This window comes from Notolepis coatsorum, assembly GCF_963971535.1.
Source record: "Notolepis coatsorum genome assembly, chromosome: 8".
In the NCBI taxonomy this organism is placed as follows: domain Eukaryota; kingdom Metazoa; phylum Chordata; class Actinopteri; order Aulopiformes; family Paralepididae; genus Notolepis; species Notolepis coatsorum.
This window is the reverse complement of record NC_140172.1, coordinates 80,497,507-80,523,918: the sequence shown is the minus strand read 5'-3', so window position 1 is coordinate 80,523,918 and position 26,412 is coordinate 80,497,507.

The window sequence follows — 26,412 nt, the reverse complement described above, 5'->3', positions numbered from 1 at the left end:
ATAGACCACCAGAACAGAGTGGCTTTTATGACACACTTGATGGGTGTTTAGCTGGGGTGGAGGGGGTAGAAAAAATTCGTATTGGGGACTGGAACACGGATATGCTGCGTAAAGCAGCACCCGTCTTCAAGGCCTTCAGTAGATTTTCTGATCTGCACGGTTTCAGCCAGCTAATCACCCAACCCACAAGGGTATGTGATTCGACACAAACCACCATTGACCTCATTTTGACCACTGACAAGTCAATGATCTCCAATAAAGGGGTGATAGCATGCAGGTTAAGTGATCATTATATGATTTTCTGTACCCGCAAAAAGCTAAAACAGAAGGCCGGCTGTCACAAAACAGTCACATCTAGAGACCTCAAAACTTACTCTAGAGAGGCCTTTAACCTAGAACTGGGGAGCTTGGACTGGTCAGATGAACTCAGTGGTACACAGGTTGAAGAAACATGGCTTGGATTCAAAACCAAATTCACAGCAATACTCAACAACATGGCACCCATAAGAACCACCAGGGTTAAAAATCGCGCTGAGCCATGGATGCACACTGAAATACTGGCCGCTATGAAAACCAGAGACAAAAAATGCTCTGAACTTCATAAAAGTCAGACAAAGCTTTCCAAAAGCTCAAACAGTGAACTCCAAGCCCACGTGGTTGAACTAAAAATTCAAAGAAACAGACTAAGAAATGACGTAAACACCATGATCAGAACCGCAAAAAGAAATTTCATCAACGACAAAACTGAGGAAAACAAAAACAAACCCAGCGAACTTTGGAAATTACTCAATAATCAACTAGGCTGCAGTAAAAAACTTAAAACCAGATTCTCAAACATAAACATAAAGACGGACAACACGCTCATCACAGACAAGCTGGATGTAGCCAATTACTTAAACATCTTCTTCACAAACATAGCCACAACACTGGTAAACAAACTACCCTCCCACTCAGGGCATTATGGGGTAGAACACATAGTAGCATACTACAAAAACCTAGGGGTCCACAAAGACGACTTCAAACTTGAAATGGTAACAACCGATGAGGAACTCAAAAAATTGAGCGCCCTCTAACCTAACAAGGCCACTGGCCATGACAACATCCCCTCCAAATTCCTCAGAGACGCAGCAGCCGCCATCACCCCAGTCATCACACACATAATAAACCTCTCTATAAAACAGGGGCACGTCCCCAAGGACTTCAAAATTGCGAGAGTGACCCCTCTGCACAAAAAGGGCAGCAAATTAGACCCAGGCAACTACCGCCCTGTTTCTATTCTTACCTCCATCTCGAAAGTCATGGAGAAAATAGTCTACGAACAGGTCGAAAAGTACCTGGCGGAAAAAAATCTAATCTACGAATTCCAATCTGGCTTCAGAACGTCCCACTCCACTGACACATGCCTCCTCTATTTGAACGACCACATCAAACAAGAGGTGGACGCGGGCAAATACTGCGGCATGGTCATGCTGGACCTACAAAAGGCCTTCGACACTGTCAATCACTCCATTCTAATGGACAAGCTAAAAGCAATTGGTTTTGATAGCTTATCAGTGAGCTGGATGCAATCCTACCTGGAGGGGAGAGAACAGATGGTAGAGGTAAACGGTACTCTATCCCCCCCCCTCACAGTGAGCTGTGGTGTTCCACAAGGAAGCATACTAGGACCGCTACTCTTCCTAATTTATGCAAATGACATGTCGTCAGCCTGTGACTGCAACTTGTTCCTGTTTGCGGACGACTCAGCCCTGCTGGTCTCTGACAAGAACAAGTTGCAGGTTGAAAAAACCCTCAGCTCGGAACTAGGCAAAATCTGCATATGGCTCGCTGATAACAAACTATCATTACACATGGGCAAAACAGAGTCCATTCTCTTCGGTTCAAATAACAAACTCAACAAGACCGACGGCTTCTCAGTTACAGTGGGTGACAATATTGTCACAAGGAAAGACGAAATTACCTACCTGGGTTCCATCCTAGAGGCAAATCTTTCCTGTGACAAAATGGCATCCAATGTAATAAAAAAAGTCAACCAACGAACTAGATTCCTGTACCGGATCTCCTCTCTGGTAAACAAGAATACCCTGAAGACTCTGGCAGGAGCACTCATTCAAGGGTACTATGACTATGCGTGCACCTCATGGTACCAAAGCACCTCAAAGGCGCTTAAAACAAAATTACAAACATCACAAAACAAACTGGTCAGACTACTACTTGACCTGAACCCCAGAACCCACCTCACCCCTGCCCACTTTGACAACCTAGGATGGCTTAGAGTAGACGACAGAGTACAGCAACTTGCAATGGGCCTGGTCTACAAGATACACTATACGACCGGGGTGCCCATGTACATGTCAAAATACTTCCCAAAGGTCAGTGAATACCACAACCACTACACCAGAGGAAGCTCAACAAATCATGTTAAACCCAGATTCGGCTCAAACAAGGGACTAAACACGTTTCGCAATTATGCCACAACAATGTGGAACGCCCTACCCAAAGCTGTAAAGGAATGTGAATCCCTGCCCACATTCAAAACCGCTCTTAAAGAGCACCTACGGGAGGCTGCAATTCGAAACTGGCCACCTTAAATGCCCAAAACCCCCACCACCTCCTAATAGACAGTCTCCTCCCCACCGCATGTATATATTCCCTCCCCGCCGTATGTATATTTCTCTCCCACCCACCCACCCCCCCCTAATGTACAGTCCCCTCCCCATCATATGTATATACTCTGTCAGGATCTAGGGGTAACAGTACTGTATATTGGAATACCGTTTATGTCACAAATGTATCAGTACTAAATACCTATATGTCCCTATGCCATAAATGTCATGTATGTTGTGTATGTCATAAATGTCTATATGAATTGAAAATGGGGGACCCTGATGGAAACAAGACAAACGTCTTTCTCAGGTCTGCATCCCCTTAACAATTGTATGTATTGAGCCGTACTGTATTGTACCCATTCTGCAATCTGTTAAATAAAGTTTTCATTCATTCATTCATTCATTCATTCATTCATTCATTCATTCATTCATTCATTCATTCATTCATTCATTCATTCATTCATTCATTCATTCATTCATTCATTCATTCATTGTTACCAGGGGTGTCTCTTTTGTCAGATTCCAAAATGGTTTCCCTCTGTACATGTTTTGTCTTATTTCTGGCTGTATGCACCACTGATGCCTTGTATCCCCTCTGTTCAAATCTGTTACTCATTTCGTCTGCCTTTCTTTCTAGGTCTGTGGGATCACTACAGATACATTTAAGGCGCAGGAATTGTCCGTATGGGATATTCTCTACTATACGTCTCGGGTGATGACTCTGTGCATGTAAAATAGTGTTGCGGTCTGTTGGTTTACGGAAAATAGTAGTGTTCAGGTTTCCCTCATTATCCGTTGATATCCGTAAGTCTAGGAAATCAATATGTTCTCTGCTGTGTACCATCGTGAATTTTAAAGTGTGATGTGTACCATTGATATACTCCCTGAACTGGAATAACTCATCTTCCGAGCCAACAAACACCATGAGAATGTCATCTATGTACCTTTTCCAAAAAATTACATTTTTCAAGAGGGGCGAGGCATCTTGGTTGTTGATAAACTGGGATTCCCAGTGGCCCATAAATAGGTTGGCGTAATTAGGTGTGAATGCAGAACCCATGGCAGTACCCTGGATTTGAATGTACCATTTATCATCAAGCATGAAGTAATTAGATTTCAAAATAAAATTCGTCAAGCTAAGTAAAAAATCAGAGGAGACTTCATCATTTGTACCCAGAAAAACATCAAAGGATACTAGATATGCATTTTGTGGGATGGAAGTCTTTAACGACTTCAACACATCCCTAGTGTCTGCAAGGTATGAAGGTAATGTCTTTACAATATCTTTGATAAAATAGTCTACAAATTGACTTAGAGGTTCTGATAAGGAATTGTTTCCTGAGACTATGGGGCGTCCTGGCGGGTTTGTGAATTTTTTATGAATTTTAGGTAATAGATAGAAAACAGGTGTGACAGGGAATTCAACTTTTAGGAACTCGTATTGTTTTTTTGTGGTGTTCTTACTTTTAAGTGCATCATCTAGTATCTTATCTCTGTCTGTCATTAACTGTTCAACAGGGTTGTGAAGAAGAGACTTGTAAAATGCAGTATTGCCGCGCAGGGAGGAGTCGGACTGTGATCGCAGACGTTACTGTAGCCTTTAGTAGGCCTTGTGTTGTGTATGTATGTATGTGACAAATAAACCTCTTGAATCCTGTCATATATTCAATCAGTTTCAATAACTACAGAACACATAATAGACAATTAACTCACTTGTTGATGTAGTTGTGGTCCGGCCGTCTGCACAGCACATTCCATGATAAAAAAAAGTATCCATTTAGTTAGATAGATGATAGATCCAACACTGTCTACAGTATCTCGTGATATCTCTCAGACTCCTGTTCTGATACGACCGCAGCAGGCGCCGGCACGGTCACCGGGCAGCAGCACCAGCAGCAGGTGTATGTAACGTTGTCGCCTGTAGATGATCCCGCCTCCTGCTGCTCTGTCAAGTCCATTGACTGCTTCACTTTCATCGTGAAACCAAAATTGGTTAGGCTTACTTGTTGCATTTTTCGTTTAGACATTATCCATTCCTGAATGACCTTATTTACCTGTCAAAACTATCACTGTCAACAAGTCACAGGTTACAACGTGCGGGTCAAGTTTGATTTGTGCCGTGCGTGCAGGCTGCAGCGCCGCCGCGCTCCGAATGGTAATTGCAAGAATAGCATGCATGTTGCCATAATACGTGTGTGAATTAGTGCGCAAATCATTAATCATACATCCAAAATAGCATACGTTTATTATTATACACGATGATGATACAGAAAATTACAGAAAAATTAGAAATGCATGGCAAAAGTAGCATTTATTTTCAGTAATTTAGAGACCCCCCAAATCACAAATCATGTTTTCAGGGGAGCTGATGTCTGATCTAGGGGAGCTATAGCTCACCCAGCTCCCCCCGTGGATCGCACCCTGATTGTTTTGACTGATGATTTCACAAATGTCTGGATGTCTCGCTCAACTAGTTTACTGAAAGTGACCAAGGTAGGATTCAGAGTACTAGTGGGACAATAAGTTGATGATTTCTTCAATTTATTCATAGGATTAGTAGATATAGTCTGATCAGTATTTCTAAAAAGGTGTTTAAGGTGTAACAGTCTGAAAAATTTGTAGCAGTCCACTTTCAATTTAAAGACATTCACCTTATTTGTTGGAACGAATGATAGACCTTTACCTAATACCGATTGTTGGGCTGGGGTGAGGGGACAGTCCGAGATGTTAATCACGGCCTGTTGCTCCTGCTCCTGCCATGGTGACGACAGATGGCGGGTCGATGTCTTTTCTTCCCCCGCCTCGTCCTCTTCCCCTGGTCCCTCTTCGTTGGTTGTTGTGTCGTGAGCCGTACCGTGGACGTGCGTCTAAAAAACGCGCATCCTGGGAATGGGTCGAGTCACTTGACAGGGCAGGATCAGACTCCTCGGTTGTGTAGTTTCCTCGGTTCCCTTCGTTGCGTGGGAATCGCTCCCTCTGGTGTGAGGCCGCTGGACGTCGTTCTTTCCACACCGGTTGTTGCCACTTGTAGACGGTCCCTCTCTTGAAGTCCTCAGCATGTCGTTCGAATTTGTTCCTCTTAAGAGTTTTAAGTTCACTCTCAAACTTCTGGAGGTCATCTTTCATCTTGCGTTCCAGGTTTGTGAACTCATCCGAGCCAAGTTTCACAACCAGCTCGTCTTTAATACGTTGAGCCTCTCGTTTGGCTTTGTCAGCTTCATTTGCGGTTTGTTCAATAGTAAGCAATATCAAGTCCATGGAGCATTTATTCAGTACTTGCTCCCATTTTTTTATAAAGTCGGGGTCTTCTCTTCCAAAAGCAGGATGCTTGTGGATTCTCAGGCCGCGTGGAATCTGCTTGGCTTTCCAATATTCAGAGAGTGCAATCGAATGCCACTTTGATCGACACTCTTTAATGTATGAGTCCTCTAAAGCAGTCTTTAAATCACTTACGGCCGAGTAGTCCATGTGTCTGTCTTCACCATCAAATAGAGACTGCTGTGACAAGATCTTTTGAGCCTCTGTGTCACTAATCGACAGGCATTGAGCCTGAGATGGTTCTCCGTCAAACATCACGGACCCTTTAGAGTGCGACGAGACGATGTGGTATCTTGCTGGGGATCCACGTGAACAATTAAACTAAAAAAGACTCGTGCACATCTGGTTGGACCCAGACTGGAGGTGCAGGTCAGCGCAAGAGAGATATATAAACTAAAAGGAGAATACCTTCAAGGGATTCACGATGGTACACATGCAGAGAACATATTGATTTCCTAGACTTACGGATATCAACGGATAATGAGGGAAACCTGAACACTACTATTTTCCGTAAACCAACAGACCACAACACTATTTTACATGCACAGAGTCATCACCTGAGACGTATGGTAGAGAATATCCCATACCGACAATTCCTGCGCCTTAAACGTATCTGTAGTGATCCCACAGACCTAGAAAGAAAGGCAGACGAAATGAGTAACAGATTTGAACAGAGGGGATACAAGGCATCAGTGGTGCATACAGCCAGAAATAAGACAAAACATGTACAGAGGGAAACCATTTTGGAATCTGACAAAAGAGACACCCCTGGTAACAGAGTCACATTCGTTTCAGAATATAGTACGTCATCTCAAGTTGTTAAAAACATTATTGACAAACACTGGAACATACTCAAATGTGACCCTCTTTTAAAAAACATTTCTTCATTACCACCAAGATTTTGTTTTAAAAGGGGAAAAAACATAAGGGACGCTGTCGTCAATTCTATGTATACATCCCCTGTAGTAAGTCACTCTAACTGGCTAACAGAGCTGTGTGGTAACCATCCATGTGGTCGATGTACCCATTGTTCAAACACTATGAAAACAAAAGTTTTCTACCATCCACAGTCTGGGCAGGAATATAAAATAAGGGACCTTATTAATTGCAACACCACTCATGTGATATACATGCTGAAATGCCCCTGTGGTAAGGTCTATGTTGGACAAACAAAACGAAATTTGAAGGTGCGAATAGCAGAACACAAGGCAGCCATTAGGAACAACAATATGGATTATGCCATTGCGAGACACTATAAGGAGAGAGATCATGGATCCACAGCCTCTCTAAGGTTCATTGGAATCGAAAGAGTCACCCTACCACCTAGGGGCGGTAATATAGTAAAGCTTCTCTTACAAAGGGAAGCATACTGGATTTTTACTTTGAATTCTGTAGAACCCCATGGTCTAAATCAGGGGTGGGCAACTTTGTATATGGTGAGGGCCACAAAATGTCCACAATCAATCTGGGGGGCTGCATTGTTTATCGGCAGTCCGGCCAGTAGTACCCCATCACTCATATATATATATAAACAATTAAAATTGGTTGTAACTTTGTTTTTATTCCATTTCAAATGCATTTAGTAATGCAATTTCAACTTTATGAATTTATAAACAGCTGAATTTAAAAGTATTGCTGTGTAACCCCAAATATATACAAAAATGATCAATTATAATTAAGGCTTCTAATAAAATAAATGTATGAACTTAAAGCCCACTGCTCAACAAACACAAAGCAGCATTCCTGCTGCATTTCACTACAACAGTAAATCAAAAGTGCAATAATAAATGATTTTGTTAAATGTATAAACTTTTATCCTGCTACTAAACAAAACATTATAACACTGAAATGCATGTTATGGATATGAAGCACTCAGGAATGTTTTGTTTAGTAGCAGGATAAAAGTGTATACATTTAACAAAATCATTTATTATTGCACTTTTGATTTACTGTTGTAGTGAAATGCAGCAGGAATGCTGCTTTGTGTTTGTGTTATTAGTGTTATCTGAACACTACAAAAGTAAACAAGTACAGTGCAAGTAAAGTAAAGTGCAATACTACATGCCTCCCATTGACCCTTTATCAAACTGGCATGACATTCACCCTCGCCCCACAATGGGTCAATAATGGTTATAATAATAATAATAATAATAATAATAATAATAATAATAATAATAATAATAATAATAATAATAATAATAATAATAATAATGGTCCCCTCTCTACACCTCTCCATCATCTCCCCCCCCCTCTCTACATCTCTTCATCATCTCTTCCCCCCTCTCTACACCTCTTCATCATCTCCTTCCCCCCCTCTACACCTCTTCATCATCTCCTCCTCCCCCCTGTCTTTAATGAGACACTTGTGGTCTCTCCATTTGGCGCACAATAGCAGGAATGTCAACTTCAATGTTTGTGCATGCAATCTGCATCAGATGAAATAATGTTTCATCCGACAGCCTGTTTCTCTCCTTTGACTTGATGTGCTTCATGTTTGAGAAATTGCTCTCACATATGTATGTGCTCCCAAACATACTGGCCATAGAGAGGGCAAAGTCCCTGAGGAGTGGGAAGCGGGGCTCAGGTAGCAGTTTCCAAAACGAAATTCCCCTCTCATTTCTCTTTGCTTGAAAAAAAGGATCTGACTGTAGCTCGCACAGTTCAAGCTGCAACGGTGGGGGCTGCTCTGACACCGTAGCGGTGAGGGGGCCGGCAAACAGCGCTATCCGTGACTGCATGCCGTTGAAATCTTCAAACCGATCATTGAATTGCATTTGCAGTGTTTCAATGTCGCTCCTGTACTTTCCGACGGCTCAGCCATCGGATTTCTGTGTGTAGCTGCAAGTCGCCATAATCAGTGTCCATCTCTTCCAAAAAGGAGACAAACTTTCTATGGTTTAGTGACCTGTTGCCTCCACGAATTAGATTGGTAACCTTGGTAACCAAATCCATAACATGGCTGTAGTAGTCAAGCTTCTTGGCACAGAGAGCCTCTTATATCAGATACAAAAAAAGAAAAAAAAGATTTAACGACTCTCGCATATAATTTGACTACACTCGACTCGCATTGGTCATTATAGTGACCCACAATAGATGGAAATTATGTTAGCGAACTTACCTGATGTATAATGCAGTGCAGCATTGGACACTCAACGCCACTCTGCCTTAGAAGCCCGGCGAATCCTGTGTGTTTTCCTTTCATTGCCGGTGCTCCATCGGTAACAACATCCGACAGTTTATCAAAACCCCCATATTGCTGCACGGCACTTTCAACAGTGTTTCATATGTCCACACTAGGGCTGACCCCTATTAGTCAAATAGTCGACTAATCGATCGAAAGGAGCCATAGTCGACTGCCAACTCTTCTTAGTCTAATACAATACAAAAAAATAATTTTTTTTTTTTTTTTTTTTTTTTTTTTATATATTGGCCTGGGGCCGCATGTAACGTCGGTGAGGGCCGCATGCGGCCCGCCAGTTGCCCCTCCCTGGTCTAAATGAATCCCTCGAGCTGAATAAATTTTTGTAACCACTATCCGTTCTGTGTAACCTATATGGGTGTGGTTTTAAGTCTGTTTTAAACTGTTTATCAGGTCTAATGACCTAGGTATTTGTCACTTCTCTCATATTGTTTTATTATATATAATTTTCAAAAATGAGTATGTATGTGGTCTCTAGACATTTCTATACATAAGAGTGATATGTATCCTGCAAAATGATCAAATTAAATGTAATAATTGAGTAGCCAATGGGCTTGATGTGTTACGATTTGTCACTTCTCTCATATTGTATTATATATAATTTTCAAAAATGAGTGTGTATATATGTGGTCTCTATGCATCATTTTTATACATAAGAGTTATATGCATTACATCCTGCAAAATGATCAAATTAAATGTGATAATTGAGTAGCCAATGGGCTTGATGTGTTACGATGGGGGGTGGAGTATGCTGTACATATAATGATGATCATTGACACCTGCTGCATAGCAGCTGAGGAAGCAATAGCGAAACGCGCTGTGCAAACAATAAAAAAGCAAAAACCAGTCCTGTGGAGTGTGCGTCCCTTCTTTCCCTTGAATGTATTCTCCTTTTAGTTTATATATCTCTCTTGCGCTGACCTGCACCTCCAGTCGGGGTCCAACCAGATGTGCACAAGTCTTATTTAGTTTAAATATATATATATATATTAATAAAAATATTTAATAATTTTTTTTTTTATATATTTTTTTTGGCATCCCCTGTTATTTTACCCACGCAACGCCACTGCTCTACCTCTCTCTGTCTCCCCTCCTCCCTCCCCCTTTTCTCCACCCCACTCTCACTCTACCTCTCTCTGACTCCCTTCCTACCTCCCCTCTTCTCCACCCCCACTCTCTCTCTCTCTCTCTCTCTCTCTCTCTCTCTCTCTCTCTCTCTCTCTCTCTCTCTGGGACAGGAAAGCTGGTGAGACTGTGGTCTAGTCATATTGTCGCTGTTCTATCAAAGCTTGTCTGACTACGTGATCTGAGGCAGTGAATAGCCAGCCGGACTGGTGCCTGCTCATTGTCCCATGAGTTCCCTATTACAATGTGTTTATTAACGAGTAGAGCTGACTCACGTTCTCTAGTACAATGTGTTTATTACTGTAAACACAATGACTCAAAATTTAAGACACCTGCCAATGATATGACAACACCTATATAGGCCAGTTTAGAATGCACAGTTTGCTGAAGGTGCCAAACAGCAACACAATGGACAGAGGCAGAGTTTGTGTCAGAGGTGGAATAGACAGAGTAGGAGGAGGAGCAGGCCAAGGAGGGAGAGGAGCAGGCCAAGGAGGGAGATGCAGGGGGTGAGGAGGGAGAGGAGGAGTGCAAGGAGGAAGAGCAAGACAACCACATACGATCATCACAGATGAAATGCGAGCTACTGTCATTGACCATGTCATTGTCCATGGAATGTCAATGACAGAAGCTGGACAAAGAGTCCAACCCAACCTCAGCAGGTTCTCAGTGTCCACCATAATTCGGGCATTCAGAGAACACAACAGGTATGTACTGTAGTTACTTTGTCTAAATGTTTGTAGCCTACAATCTAAATTGGTTTCACCACAGTACCTTTTGCTGGGGAGACTGAACATTTCCATTGATGTTTGTATTGTAGACTAAGTATTTTTTGTGAAGAGTGAAAGCATATTTGTTTCTATAGGGTTGAAAGATTGCCACATCGTGGTGGAAGGACTTCCCTATTCACAGCACAGCAAGAGATCCTCCTTGTGGACATGGTCCGGGAAAACAACATCATCAGACTCAGAGAAATAAAGGAGAGTCATAGCTGACAACGTAAATTTTGGAAGCATTGACAGAGTCAGCGTGGCCACCATAGACAGAGTCCTCCATCGCCAGAAGCTAAGCATGAAGCAAGCTTATAGAGTTCCCTTTGAGCGTAACTCGAACAGAGTCACAGAGCTACGTTTTCCATTATGTGCAAGTAAGTATACATACGGGTACACAATGTTGATTGTTCACAGTACAGTGTAGTACTCCTTCTGTGACACTACCTGTACTCTATTAATTTCCACAGAGATTCTTCAGGTTGGAAGCCATGATGAGACCCCATGAATACATCTTCCTGGATGAGGCTGGCTTCAACCTCACCAAGAGAAGAAGGAGAGGCCGTAACATAATTGGCCAAAGAGCAATTGTGGACGTTCCTGGCCAACGTGGGGGGAATATCTCCCTATGTGCAACCATGACCTCAGAAGGGCTTCTCCACAGGCATGCTCTCCTTGGGTCCTTCAACACCCAATGTCTCCTCACATTCCTGGGAGAGCTACGAGACATCCTGAATGACTGTGAGCAGCAGAATCCGGTTCCAGCACAGCCTCCTTCCATCTATGTCATCATCTGGGACAACATCAGTTTTCACCGCACCAACCACATAAGAGAGTGGTTCAATATAAACCAACAATTCCTCAATGTATGTCTGCCACCCTACTCACCTTTCCTCAACCCCATAGAGGAGTTCTTCTCATCATGGCGGTGGAAGGTGTATGACCGGCAATCGTATGGAAGAGAGAACCTCCGCAGGGCCATGGACCTGGCCTGTGATGATGTGGCTGTGGGGGCTTACCCAGGCTGCGTCCAGCATGCCAGAGCTTTCTTCCCCCGCTGCCTGGCGAGGGAAAACATAGCCTGCGATGTCGACGAGGTCCTGTGGCCTGACCCCCCCGACGACGTGATGCACAGGTCCCTGCACAGGCCCCCGCACAGGCCCCTGCACAGACCCCATGATTGCAGTCGTGTGACCTTGCACAATATACAGTACCTCTTTACATACAAGAATTTGTGACATGTTTTATTTTGTACTGTATTTCCCCTGTATGCTATTGCTCTCTTTTGAAATATTTGTTTTGGGAAAATCTCTGATGGAAAAAAATAGAAGTACAGGTTGTCATCAATAAATGGGGTTCAATTCCCCAAAAAAGAATCTGTGACTTACTATTGATTACTATACAGATGTGATTACTATACAGATGATGGGGTATTTAGAACATCACACCCTGAACATTGTGTTTTCAATTTGTATTGAAGTGTGTGATGGATACCCAATAGTGTTTACATTTTTGCAAGCTGTGAGGACGATTTTGTTGTCGAAGTTTGGTTTTGGCCATAGGAGCAACAGTTTTGTGGTGAAAGTTTGGGTTTTGTGGTTAAAGTTTGGGTTTTGGAGTGAGAGTTTGGTTTTGCAAAGAGAATGCGAGTTTTTGTGGAGCTAGCTTGAGAAAAGTGTTTTGTGTTTAGAGTTTAGTGAAAACGGAGGGCAGTTTCCTGAAATGTGTTCTGACATTCGAGAAAAACTGTAACAAGTAGAGCTGACTCACGTTCCCTAGTACAATGCTTTTATTAAGGAGTAGGGCTGACACACATTCCCTATTACAATGCTTTTAGGAGAAGGGCTGACACCTCTTAGTCCATCAAATGGTCGGTTTGGTCTTAGTCATCCTTTTTCTTTCTTCATGTTATTTATTTTCCCTGCTGAATGAGTTATTTCCTGAAAAATGATCAGCACATCTCTTGTCAGCACTAGATTTATAATGATCAGCACATCTCTGTAAGAACTAGATTTAAAATGATCAGCACATCTCTGGTTAAGCACTAGATTTATAATGATCAGCACATCTCTGGTAAACACTAGATTTATAATGATCAGCACATCTCTGGTTAAACACTAGATTTATAATGATCAGCACATCTCTGGTTAAACACTAGATTTATAATGATCAGCACATCTCTGGTAAACACTAGATCTATAATGATCAGCACATCTCTGTTAAACACTAGATTTATAATGATCAGCACATCTCTGTTAAACACTAGATCTATAATGATCAGCACATCTCTGTTAAACACTAGATTTATAATGATCAGCACCTCTCTGGTAAACACTAGATTTATAATGATCAGCACATCTCTGGTAAACACTAGATTTATAATGATCAGCACATCTCTTGTAAACACTAGATTTATAATGATCAGCACATCTCTGGTTAAGCACTAGATTTATAATGATCAGCACATCTCTGGTAAACACTAGATTTATAATGATCAGCACATCTCTGGTTAAACACGGCCCAGAATCGGGGGGGGGGGGGGGGGTCACAATCACAAAAAAGCCCAGACCTCAGGGGGTTACAAAACAAAGTTGTCGATATTGAGATCAGTGTCTTGGATTCTCTACATTCTGCCTTCTTAGTCATGCTATTTTTATAATGTTGCTTTTGCTTTTGTCAGAAGTTTGGGCCGTGACCAGGAATGCATTCATAGGCACATACACACGTGTGACTGTGTGTTAAACTCGGGTTGACTGACTGTTGAGTTGACTTAAGGATTGGCTTAACTAAACTGCTCTATACTCACTGTGTAGTTACCCCCCCCCTCTCTCTCTCTCTCTCTCTCTCTCTCTCTCTCTCTCTCTCTCTCTCTCTCTCTCTCTCTCTCTCTCTCTCTCTCTCTCTCTCTCTCTCTCTCTCTCTCTCTCTCTCTGTGTCCTCTGTGACCTACTTAATTGACCACTGAAGGTGAACAACAAGTGTTTCTGGGACAGTATGTCCTTCTCTCCTCCCTCTTTCTCTCCTTCTCTCTTCTCCATCGCTTCACCTCCGGTCCAACTTGATCTCACGTACCTGATTTCTCTCTTCTCTCCTCCTTTCAACCTCCCATGCTCCACACTTGATATTAAATGTACTTCAAACTAAAATTACTTTGGGTAACACTTTATAATAACACTCAGTTATAAGACCTTTATACGGTATTTGTAGATAATGTACCAACAGCTACTGGAGAATTATCCGACGTTTTTCCCAATATGTTCATTATTATTATTATTATTCATTATTATCATAAGTAACATTTATTGATGCGTTTATTGCATGCGTTAGTTATTATCTGGTGCCGCCTAGTGGACGCACTTTGGAACACGTATTGTGACTCTGGACAGGTAAGCTGTCTCTGCGCCGGCACGTCGCGCTATTTAAGTGACACTCTCGACCATAGGCTGTAAGGTGAAAAGCCCTGTGGGCGAACTCTGACTGGCCAACGGTACGTTGCATTATATGCGCCGTTAATATCCGCATTTATCCTTTGATTCATATATCTAGTTACTAATTAATGCCGTTTATTTCCTTTCCTTTGTATAGGTAAATAATCTGACGTTTGAATGTACGCTGACTAACTGTAACCTGACTAAACGCTGACTAACTGTAACCTGACTAACGTCTGAATAACGTTGCTGACTAAACGCTGACTACACGTTGACAACTGACTAAATGCTATCAACTACTGGCAGTTGCTAACTGCAACCTGACTATCAACAAACTGTTATCCACGTCAACTTGGTTGAACATTACCAAATGCCATATCGACCTCTATAGCCTACTGACATTATCCATTAACGCTTGAATGCAAGCTGCTACTAACTACCAGCTACAAGCTAACTGCTTGCTTAATTAACCACCTGGTGATTATTGCAACCAAGTAATAACGGGATGTTTGGACATTGGAGTCCTAATAAATGAACATTCTTACAAAGTCCGAATTGTTTCTTTGGTTTAATTATAAGTCATTCGCCCGCACCCTTCCAATGGGGACATTTAGTTGACTCATTGACTGAGACTGCTAGATAATTGGACAATTATTTACCGTACGCGCCCCGCTACGAGACGGGACGGACGGAACGCAGAAGGAAGTGCCCGCGTGAGATACCACCTCAGCGTCAAGGTGGAACCAGGACGGAGGGATACACACGACGGGGCACATCGAGAGGACGCAGTCAGCTCAAGGGAAGTGATAACGTTGATGTTGACTGCTTTCTGGGGTGGAATCGCCGTATTCCATTGAATGCTAACTGCTAACGCCGCTAGCTAACCAATGCTAACGCCGCTAGCCATCCAATGCTAACTGCAAGCCGCTAGCCATCCAATGCTAGCTGCTAGCCACTAGCAAACCAATGCTAATGCCGCTAGCCATCCAATGCTAACTGCTAGCCACTAGCAAACCAATGCTAACGGAACTTCTCATTATTGGCACAAAAACCACCCTCACCAGATCCGGACCCATCACACTCACCATCAATGACTCCACCATCACCCCCTCCCAGGGCCGCCTGGGAGAAATGCGAGGCCCTGTGCGAGATTTAAACGCGAGGCCCCCCCCCCCCCCCCCCCCCAAAAGGTTAAAAAAAAAATATATATATATATATATATATATTTTTTTTTCATACAGTCAACATATTCTTAAATAATAGCGCTGCCCGAGGCGGGGCATGATACAGTCAACATATAGCAAGAGAGAGAGCGAGAGAGAGCTCCCGTTCTACAGTCAATATACAGTGTACAGAGAGAGAGAGAGAGAGACACATTGGAAAGAAATTGAAATGCTATTTGGCCCTAAACAGAGAGTACACAGTGGCAGAATACCTGAGCACTGTGACTGAAGATCCTTGACTAGGTACAGACTCAGCGAGCACAGCCTAGCCATCGAGAAAGGCCGCCATAGGCAGACTGTGTGTGTTAGAAAGAGAGAGAGCGAGAGCATGTGTGTTTGTCGTGTGTGTGTGTGTTAGAGAGAGAGCATGTATGAGAGATCCAAAAGGACAAAGATCAACATTTAAATCCAAAGAGAGAGAGAGAGAGACACATTGGAAAGAAATTGAAATGCTATTTGGCCCTAAACAGAGAGTACACAGTGGCAGAATACCTGAGCACTGTGACTGAAGATCCTTGACTATGTACAGACTCAGCGAGCACAGCCTAGCCATCGAGAAAGGCCGCCATAGGCAGACTGTGTGTGTTAGAAAGAGAGAGAGAGCATGTGTGTTTGTCATGTGTGTGTGTGTTAGAGAGAGAGCATGTATGAGAGATCCAAAAGGACAAAGATCAACACTTAAATCCAAAGAGAAGAGGGTCTATACCAGAGAAACCAAAGCAGCAAGGAGCCAATGGCCGACATCAGCTAAATAGGCTAGCCAGGTACTGTGACACCAGGCCACACACAGCTTTGGCCAACGGCCCAACGCTACCCAAGCTACACAAACGACCAAGACATTCACACACAGCACATGTCGTATCTCCAAATGTTGTGAAGTAGCATATGTTTTGCCTGGAAAAAAACATTGTTATTAACAAAACATTCGGGAGGGGAAGGAAGGAAGAGTGGGGTAATGTCAGGACATTTTCATTAATCTTACCTGCACCAAGGAACGCAGGGCGAAAGGCCGCAACACAGGTCTCCACGTTGACGAAAGGCCTCTCGCTGGCGGGACAAAAATAACCCCCTGCTATTCTCACGGCTAATGTCAATGGTCGTAGCACAAGCTAACAGCTAACTCAAGGCTAACTGATAGCATCAAACGAACGTTCCCAGCCGAGCGCAGCCGGCAGCTAACGTCGACTCGTAGCTAAACAGCTAACTGGCTAACAGTTAGCTCAACCAGGCTATCGCTAACCATTAGCTAACGCAGAAGCAAGCTATGCGGCTACATTCATACAGGTGCTGACACCATGCCACACACCGTTAGCTACTAGTAGTACTACAACAGCTAGTCGGCCAGTTTAGCTCCAGAGAGAGAGAGAGAGAGAGAGAGAGAGTGATGTCCACGGCGGGAATAGAATTGAGTTAATAGAATAGGTTAAAAACTCACCAAACGTCCAAGAGGATGGAGACAACCGCGTGGAGTTGACGAAGTTCATCTGCCAAACGACCATCCTCTTCATCTTGGCTGTATGCGCTGTCTCTAGGTTAGCTAACGCTAGTTAGCCTTTAGCTAAGCTAGCTACTAGCCGACATCATCATGGCTATACCATGACAAGGCTCCGGCCATTTGTCCCGCCAGCGAGAGGCCTTTCGTCAACGTTCCTTGGTGACCGACCGACTGATAATGACCGACCTCTTTCTTCGTCTTGGCTGGCATAACTAAGCATAATAGTCAAAAGCTGCATGCGCGAAATAGTCAAACGCAGCTGACTCACGCCGGCGGCCGCGTACTACACATGATGTAAGTTTAACCACTCCCTTCGTTGAAACCAATAGTATGTCTGCTGCAGAGCCCCAGAGGCTGAGCTCCAATAGTGAGTATGTCACTGCAGACCCAGGAACAAGTCAGACACATTCTACAAACGTGTCTAATGTGAAATATATAAGCATATAAGCAAAACTAGATTTTAGGTCTGTGATGAAAAAGGGCCTCGCGGGAAGGGGGGCCTCGCAAAAAAATAAAAAATAAAAAAAATAAAACTAAAAAACTTTTTTTTTTTTTTGCGAGGCCCCCCTTCCCGCGAGGCCCTGTGCGACCGCACTGCTCGCACACCCCCTGAGGCGGCCCTGCCCCCTCCCCCCTAGTCCGAAACCTTGGTGTCCTCCTTGACCCCACCCTCTCATTTGACCCCCACGTCCGCTCTATCGTAAAAATATCTTACTTTCACCTCCGCAACATTGCAAAAATCCGTCACTGCCTCTCCCCCCCTGCTGCTGAATCCCTCATTCACGCCTTCATCTCCTCCCACCTGGACTATTGCAACTCCCTCCTCACTGGCATCACCTCCCGCTCCCTCCATAAACTGCAAATGGTCCAAAACTCAGCCGCCCGCCTCCTCACTAACACCCGGTCCCGTGAACACATCACTCCTGTCCTCCACTCTCTCCACTGGTTCCAGATCAAACACTGCATAAACTTTAAAACACTACTCCTCACCTTCAAAGCCCTCCACAGCCTGCCCCCCCCCTACCTGACTGATCTCCTTCTTCCCTACCGCCCCACCCGTTCCCTCCGGTCCTCCTCCACTGCCTCCCTCACTGTCCCGACATCCAAACTCAAAAACTTTGGAGATCGGGCCTTCTCTCGCACTGCACCCCGACTCTGGAACTCCCTCCCCCAGTCCATCAGAGACTCCCCTACACTCTCCACCTTCAAAGCTCGCCTCAAAACTCACCTGTTCTCCCTTGCCTTCAACCCCCCCACCCATAAACCCCCCCCCTCCAACCTGATTGATGTCTGTCTCCAGTCTTTTTGTGCTATCATGCTGTCTTCCCTGTTCCCCCCATGGTCTCATGTTCCTTTTGTTTTTGCTTCTTTGTTGTTTCTTTGTTTTTGTTTCTTTGCTTTTGTTTCTTTGTTTTTACTTTGCTCCCGACTATTGTCAGCGACTTTGGGTTATTGAGAAGCGCTATATAAATTAAATGAATTATTATTATTATTAACGCCGCTAGCCATCCAATGCTAACTGCTAGCCACTAGCCAACCAATGCTAGCCACTAGCAAACCAATGCTAACACCGCTAGCCATCCAATGCTAACTGCTAGCCACTAGCCAACCAATGCTAACGCCGCTAGCCATCCAATGCTAGCTAAGTGACTTTACCACCAATAGGCTTTGCTCGTTGTATAACGATACCGACCAGCCAAGCATCAACGCAGGCAATTATATTATTGATCCAAACGCCATGAACATTATCATTGACACACCTATGCCTTGGCTGTGCTGAACCTTGCAATTATATTATTGCTCCAAACGCTGTGAACATTATCATTAAACACACCTATGCCTTGGCTGTGCTGAACCTTGCAATTATATTATTGCTCCAAACGCCGTGAACATTATCATTAAACACACCTATGCCTTGGCTGTGCTGAACCTTGCAACTATATTATTGCTCCAAACGCCTTGAACATTATCATTGACACACCTATGCCTTGGCTGTGCTGAACCTTGCAATTATATTATTGCTCCAAATGCCGTGAACATTGTCATTAAACACACCTATGCCTTGGCTGTGCTGAACCTTGCAATTATATTATTGCTCCAAACGCTGTGAACATTATCATTAAACACACCTATGCCTTGGCTGTGCTGAACCTTGCAATTATATTATTGCTCCAAACGCCGTGAACATTATCATTGACACACCTGTGCCTTGGCTATGCTTCAAGGTACCACTATGAGATAGTATAACTGAATCACCTCTTCATGTCGTGAACGGTACTATTGATGAACTGACCTAAAGTAACTACGTTTCATCTGACCGTTTTCGAATTGCCCCTTCACGCCGTGAACTGTACTATTGATGAATTAACCAAGAGCTGTAACGGTGCTCACAAACTCTTTCCTACTTGCTCACTCACATTGTGGACTGTACCTCAAGTTTCAAGTGAGTTAAGCAAAACTACGTTTGACCCACCATACGGTCCCGTCATTAACCCCTGCTGGGGACAGTGTCATTGTAATCATACTGCTACACGCCAACTGTACAGCTGTGCTTCTGACTGTTGACTCCATTATTTACTACTGCCTGCGACCAGTGACTCAGCCGCAAAAGGAGCTCCAGTTGGGGCAACGGCTGACTGGGACAAGATGGAGGGTATTGATGTGGAAGAGCTAAAGAAGAGGCGTACTGCGGCGCAGACAGCTTTCACAAGGAGACCCAACCAGGTAGCTGACAATGTAGACACTGCATCGCCAGCGGAGCTTGTCAACGACAGGAAAGCTCTTCAAGTAGAGTTTGCGAAGCTCGTTGACACGACGGGAGACTATGTTGGAGCATTGGAGGAGGCCGACGGAACCGCACATGCTACCGTGATAGCCGACGCCACAGCAAAGAAAGACGCGAGCAAGCAGAGGAAAGCGGCACTGGAGAAGAAGATCTTCTCGGAGGTATGGTCCCGCTTCGTTCAACCAAAGTTAGGTCCCCTTGAAGTGAAGTTCGAGGAGGCCTTGGAAGAGACAAAGAGACTCAGCACCCAATGGGCACCCAAAGACAAGAGAGCGTTGGAGGGGAACAAATTGCAGAGAAAACTCAACGCCTTCGAACAAATGAGAGAGTGGAGATACCTTCTTCCAACTCCCAACATTACTGAATTAGAGAAGCAGTTCAGGCACCTGGATGAGGAAAGAGCAGCACTAATGGACAGGTGGTCGACCCTCCTAGAGCCAGGTGGAAAGGGTGACATTGGAAGTGTTTATGAGGATGAAGAGGAGGAAAGGACACACAACAGCCCACTTGATATTGCAAACAATGTTCTGCAACTTGCCGCCGAAGCTAAACCTTCCCCGTCCACCGACGGCAAAAGTGTAGTCCTTCACATCCACTCGTCATCTCCTCAGCTTGACAACAGTCAAACAAAGGGCACTTACAAAGACTCTCCCTTACCTTTCGAGAGCCACGAGGAGGCCTCTAACGCCACCCACCTCCAGCTTGGAGAAGAGACCGCAAGGAGTGGGCCTCACAACTATATCGGAGGGACTTCGCTCCCACGGGTGGGACAACCCGGCAGCGAACCTCATTTTAACCAGCGCGCCAACCTCACTATCATGCCTCAGTCACGAGGTGACCGCGCCACGCCACCAAGTGATGTGGGCGCAACGCAGGAAGGTCTCGCTCACCACAAACCTAGGATCAAGCTCGCCGCCATCAATCTACCCAAATTCTGTGGGGACAGAAGGACCTATTGGCGCTGGCGGGATAACTGGGAGGACCTCCAGGCTTTAGCAGAACCATCAGGATTGCCTGTATGCAAGTTATATCACCTGCTTGACAGCGTAGAAGAGCCGTTGAGAAAGAAACTCTGGCTGGATCGCTGCAGAACAGCGGACAATGTTTTCAGGCTCCTGGACAACCGCTTTGGGGACAGGAGCACAACCGCAAGTCTGATCCTCAAAGGTCTGGAAGAAGTGCCTGCAGTACGGAGTAACCAGCCTAGGCCAATGATCGACCTGGTCCAGGCAGTGGAAACCGCACTGTACGACTTAACCCATAGGGGTCTAAGCTGACGAGCTTCTCCTTTTTGAACCCATCGGCGGAGAACAAAAGAATTAGAATGGCTCCTAAATGCTCAAAAAGTACATCTTTTCAGAAATCGATAAAAATAGAAAAATGACAATTTCTAGTGCTTTGACATGTAATGTGTTGTGAAGGATCAGATTAAACCGAATATGTATATTTATTTATATATATATATTTAATTGTATTTGTATATCATTTGATATCCCCTGTATATTCCTTGTACAATATGCATTGAATATCCCCGTTTCTACTAAACAGCCCATAATAGTTTCATTCTACCATTGGACGAGAACCTGGCGCCAGGTTGCCATACCCCTAGGTCCAAGTTCAATCGTGCCGCCTAACATGTCGAGGCAACCCCCGGTTCCGCGCAGTAAAATTGCCGGGCGAAATACGAATGGTACTATTTGTTCATAGCGCATATATATATGGCGCTCGTAAAGTAGAACTTTCTTTTAGTCCAGTTCTTTACCCTCCAACAGAGTGACAGACGCAAAAGCCTCCCCACGACGCACGTGCGGTGTAGTAGGGCCTACTTGGCCCAGAATAAGCATTGAGATATCGTGTAGATTAATAGTTGAATGGTCATAGTTTGGCACCATACCGTCGAGTTGGACGTATTCTATTAAGCTAATAATAGTCTATTTATGTATGGTGCATCGTTCGGTTCGAGTTCTACAGTTATCAGTACCCCCATCGTTCCTGACGTTATCTGGACGCTTATCCAGGCTGGTCAGACCCCTAGTGGTGATTGCATCCGAGGAGCTCCCGGTCAAGAGCGACTGGACCTGTATATTGGATTACTCTACCCGACGACGGCGAGCCTTCCACGGCTCTTGGATTATGCTTTGTGTGCTTTGATTATTCCATGGATAAAGGCCAACACTGTCGAGTGTTGGAATTACCCCCCGGAAAGGACTCCAGGTGAGGCGGCGCTCTACACGTGAGGTCGCACCACGTCTCTCCGTTGTGGACCGGCAGATACCGTTCCACAGAGGGTCCAGCTGTATTTGTCTGCGGCCCGAGGTTCTGTGGGCACTGTGTCCAAGACTTTGGATTCTCCCAAGACACCGTCGGCCAGATGGGATACCGCCAGCGGCTTCTCTAACCCCCCCCTCCTACTGTCTTACAACCAGCGGGACCCCCCCCCCCCCCTTAGTGTATCCAGCTATAATCATTTAAGTACCATCGCTATCGTTTCCTAAATATTCCAGGTTGTATACTTACTCCCTGCGCAACCAGAGATTGGACATTCAATGTTGATTTACCTACGAATACTCATTTGCCATAAAAGTGCATATTCAATATTTCAAATCATAAATGTAATTAAGTGAATGTTGTATACACCTTTTGCTGTATTAAATATTCGATTTGGTACATTTGTGTTGGTTCGTTTCATCAGGTGGGAAAGTGTTCATCATACTTATATCTTGTACTGGGTGGCCAGAAGTTAAAGTACATGAGGTAGTGGTATTAAATATCATATCTAACAATACAGTCAGGGAATTGTACCCCTCAGCTACAATTGGTCCTTCGAGCCGGAGGGTAACTAGTGTAATATTATTATAGTGTTATTAATATCGAAATGGCCTATGATGAACACTCCACGAAACGATCCTCCTAACCTAGAACGCCCGCGGCGCAGACGACAGACACCTCAGTACTTAGAGGCTTACACTGTCAGTCAACTACCTAGCCTTCGACAAACGGTAAACGTGGTAAAAGTAGAAAGTAAAATTATGTCTGACCTTAACGACCAGGTTTCCCCGACCACAGAGGCCCTAGTAGGTCCTAATGTAACTGACCAAGCCCACGGTGGGGACCAGGAGGGAATTGACATGCCTTTACCCCCCGCCACTACTAAAGAAGTAGTCCCCGACACGCCCCGGGAGGAAGACAACCCTACAGAGAGAGAACTCTGCACGGAAGAAGAAGAGGAGAGCGCCAAGGAACTAGAGCTCCAGGACTCCCCAACGAGTACCCCCAGGAGCGGTTCACGCAGGAGCGGCTCACCTCCACTACCGCCTTCCCCCAGCGAAGCGGAGAGGATACTACAACAGGCGTTCCTCGTCAGCCTGACAGCCTCTACCGAACGCGATCGGCTCCAAGCACAGACGCTTAGCGAGCGCGAACGTCTCCAAGCACAGGCGACCAGCGAGCGCGAACACCTCCAAGCACAGCAACGGAGCGAAGAACAGTGCACAAGTCTGGAGATGAGACGCTTCCAGATGGAAGAGAATATGGCAAGAGACCGGGCCGACGCCCAGCGCGCCGCTGCCGGTGCCCAAAGAGAAACAGAGCGCGCCGCCGCCGACGCCCAGCGCACCGCTGCCGGTGCCCAAAGAGACGCAGAGCGCGACAGACTACAAGCGCAACTAATAGAGCAGCTGATCAAAAGGACAACTCCCTCTCCCTCCGCCAGGGGCTCAAGGAACTCGTCGAGACAACAGTCAAGAGCAGCGTCACCGCAACGAGCAAGCGACCCTGAACTTGACCAACAGACCGAGTCTAGACCCCCCGCAGACCCCCTTCCCATACCGGTCCAAGCGAGACCCAGCTACAAGGAAGGAGCGGCCTACACTGCGGAGAAGCTAAATAAACGATTACAGGATCTGGAAGATTTGATAGAAGAAGAAGAGGGAGAAGAGGAGAACCAAGCCCGACGACAGCACAGTACTCCACCGGACCAGGAGGTCCCATACAGTCCAGGCTATACCCCCGCGGCGCTGCGCTACAGACCCCCCGACTCTATTTACGGGTGAGCACGACGCACGACCAGCCCCGAGGAACAGTACCTGGACCAGCGGGCCATGGTACCCTGCCAGTACCAGCCCACAGCGAGGCGCAAGAGGGGACTCGCCCAGGAGGTCTCTCCCCCAACGCTCGCCGATGTATCAGCCATCCACGGCGTCATACAACGCCACGCCGTCATTCCCAGACTTCGCCTATGAGAGTCGAGCACAGTACACGGAGCTCCGGATGTGTTTAGAGACAATGATGGTGGATGTCGCTGACGAACGCCACAAGTATGCAATATTATTGAAGCACCTGAAAGTACCGCGAGCGCACAATATAGCGCTAGCCTATGCTACCTCCTCGACCCCATACACAGCGGCCCTTGCAGCGCTGGATCAAAGATATGGACGTATATGGGATTACGTAATCCAGGAGATAAGGCATATTGACCGCCTACCCCCAGCCACAGACAATCGCTCACTGGACGACCTGTCAATCAAAGTGCAGTCCCTGGTGGGGATGCTGGGAGCTCAACGGGAGAAGGGCAGGCATGAGCTGTACGCCAACTCTAACGTTGAGAGGATTTTGGAGAAGTTGCCACCCGCAAGACAGGAGCGCTTTCGGCGGCAGAGGGACTACCGAGATCCCGACGGCCCCGAGCCATCCCTCCTTGATCTGGCCGACTTCCTGGCGAGAGAGGTCAGCAGCTTACGACTGGACACCTTCGGGCGGAGCACGCCAAGCTCCAGAGAGGGACCCAGGAGAATAAGTGATGGAAGAAGATCGGTGACTGTCATGCACCAATCAGAGTCAGTACCGAGCAGTAAGAGTCACAGCACCCCCTCGAGAAAGGAGAAGTGGAAGATAGCGTGTCCCTACTGTGAGAAAGAACACTGGCTGTCACAATGTGACTCATTCACAAAGATGAATGCAGAAGAAGTGAGCCAATGGATAAAGTCCAACCGGCGCTGTTATCGATGTCCCCACATGGCAGCCGAATGCCGCCTAAAGAAAAGGTGCAGCCGATGCGATGGAGCCCATCTAGATATACTACACGATAGTAACGGAAGACGGCCTATACCTGCACCACGGAGCGGCACCAAGGCAAGTGTCATGTACATTGACCCCGCCAGCAGCAACGGAGCTCAAGTGCTCTTAAAGGTAGTCCGTGTGACATTGAGCTACCAGGATAAAGTCATGGACACTTACGCCGTCCTTGATGACGGGTCAGAGAAGACCCTTCTGCTCGCCTCCGCTGCGACTCAGCTGGGACTGCGGGGGAGCAAGAACGAAATGATGATTCGGACAATAAGAAGAGATTTAAAGACGATAAAGGGCGAGAATGTCTCCTTCACTATCGCAGCCAACGGGCAGCCAGAGCGACGGTACAAGATCACAAATGCTTTCACCAGCCAAGAAATAGGACTCTCGCAGTACACCTACCCTGTCACCAAGTTGATGGATAAATATGTGCACCTGCGCCAATTACCTATCCCGCTCATAGACGGCGCTACCCCAACCCTGTTGATAGGCTCCGACCATGCAGAACTCATAGTCCCGATTGACCGGGTCCATACAGGCCCCCGAGGCTGTCCTGCAGCAGTCGAGACCCGCCTAGGATGGACATTGCAAGGCCCCCTCGCTAAATCTCTCAACCGAACAGCAGCCACTAGCTGCTTCCACTCCAGAACGACAGAAGGAGACACCACACTCCTGCAGCCTGTCGAGAAGAAAATAGACTGGCGACGCCGTGCGCTGCTCCGCGCCTCCCTGATCAAAGATGGCTTTGATCTCCGGCAGCAGGCCAGCAGCGACCCCCCAGTATTATTTGCACTACAGAAACACGTCACAGAGGACCCAGCAGCAGATGAAGAGGTCCAACACAGTGTGAAGAACAGTTTCTACGTAGACAACTGTCTACAAAGCGTCTCGACTCAAGAAGAAGCCGAGGCTCTCCTAATCAAGTTACGCGCCTCCCTAATCAAAGGAGGCTTTGATCTCAGGCAGTGGGCCAGCAGTGACCCGCACGTATTGCGCAGCCTCTCCTCCGCAGACAAGGCTGCCAGCAGCGAGACCTGGATGGCGACAATCCCAGGAGAAGCCCAAGAAATGACACTAGGATTAGTCTGGCGCTTCAAAACAGACTCGCTCCACTATAGACACAAACCCTTGGCTCCAGAGCAAGGAAGGTCGGCGGCGATACCGACCACCAGACGGAGTGTGTACAGAACACTCGCCAGACAATATGACCCGCGGGGATGTATTCTACCTTACACCACCAGGGCAAAGATGATTGTACGAGCACTATGGGACAAGGACCAGGGCTGGGACGACCCAATACCCGCACACCTTGCCTCAACATGGAGAGAGTGGGAGACGGAACTCCGCTCACTCCCAGGTGTCAATATACGCCGCAGCTACTTCCCATCCACAG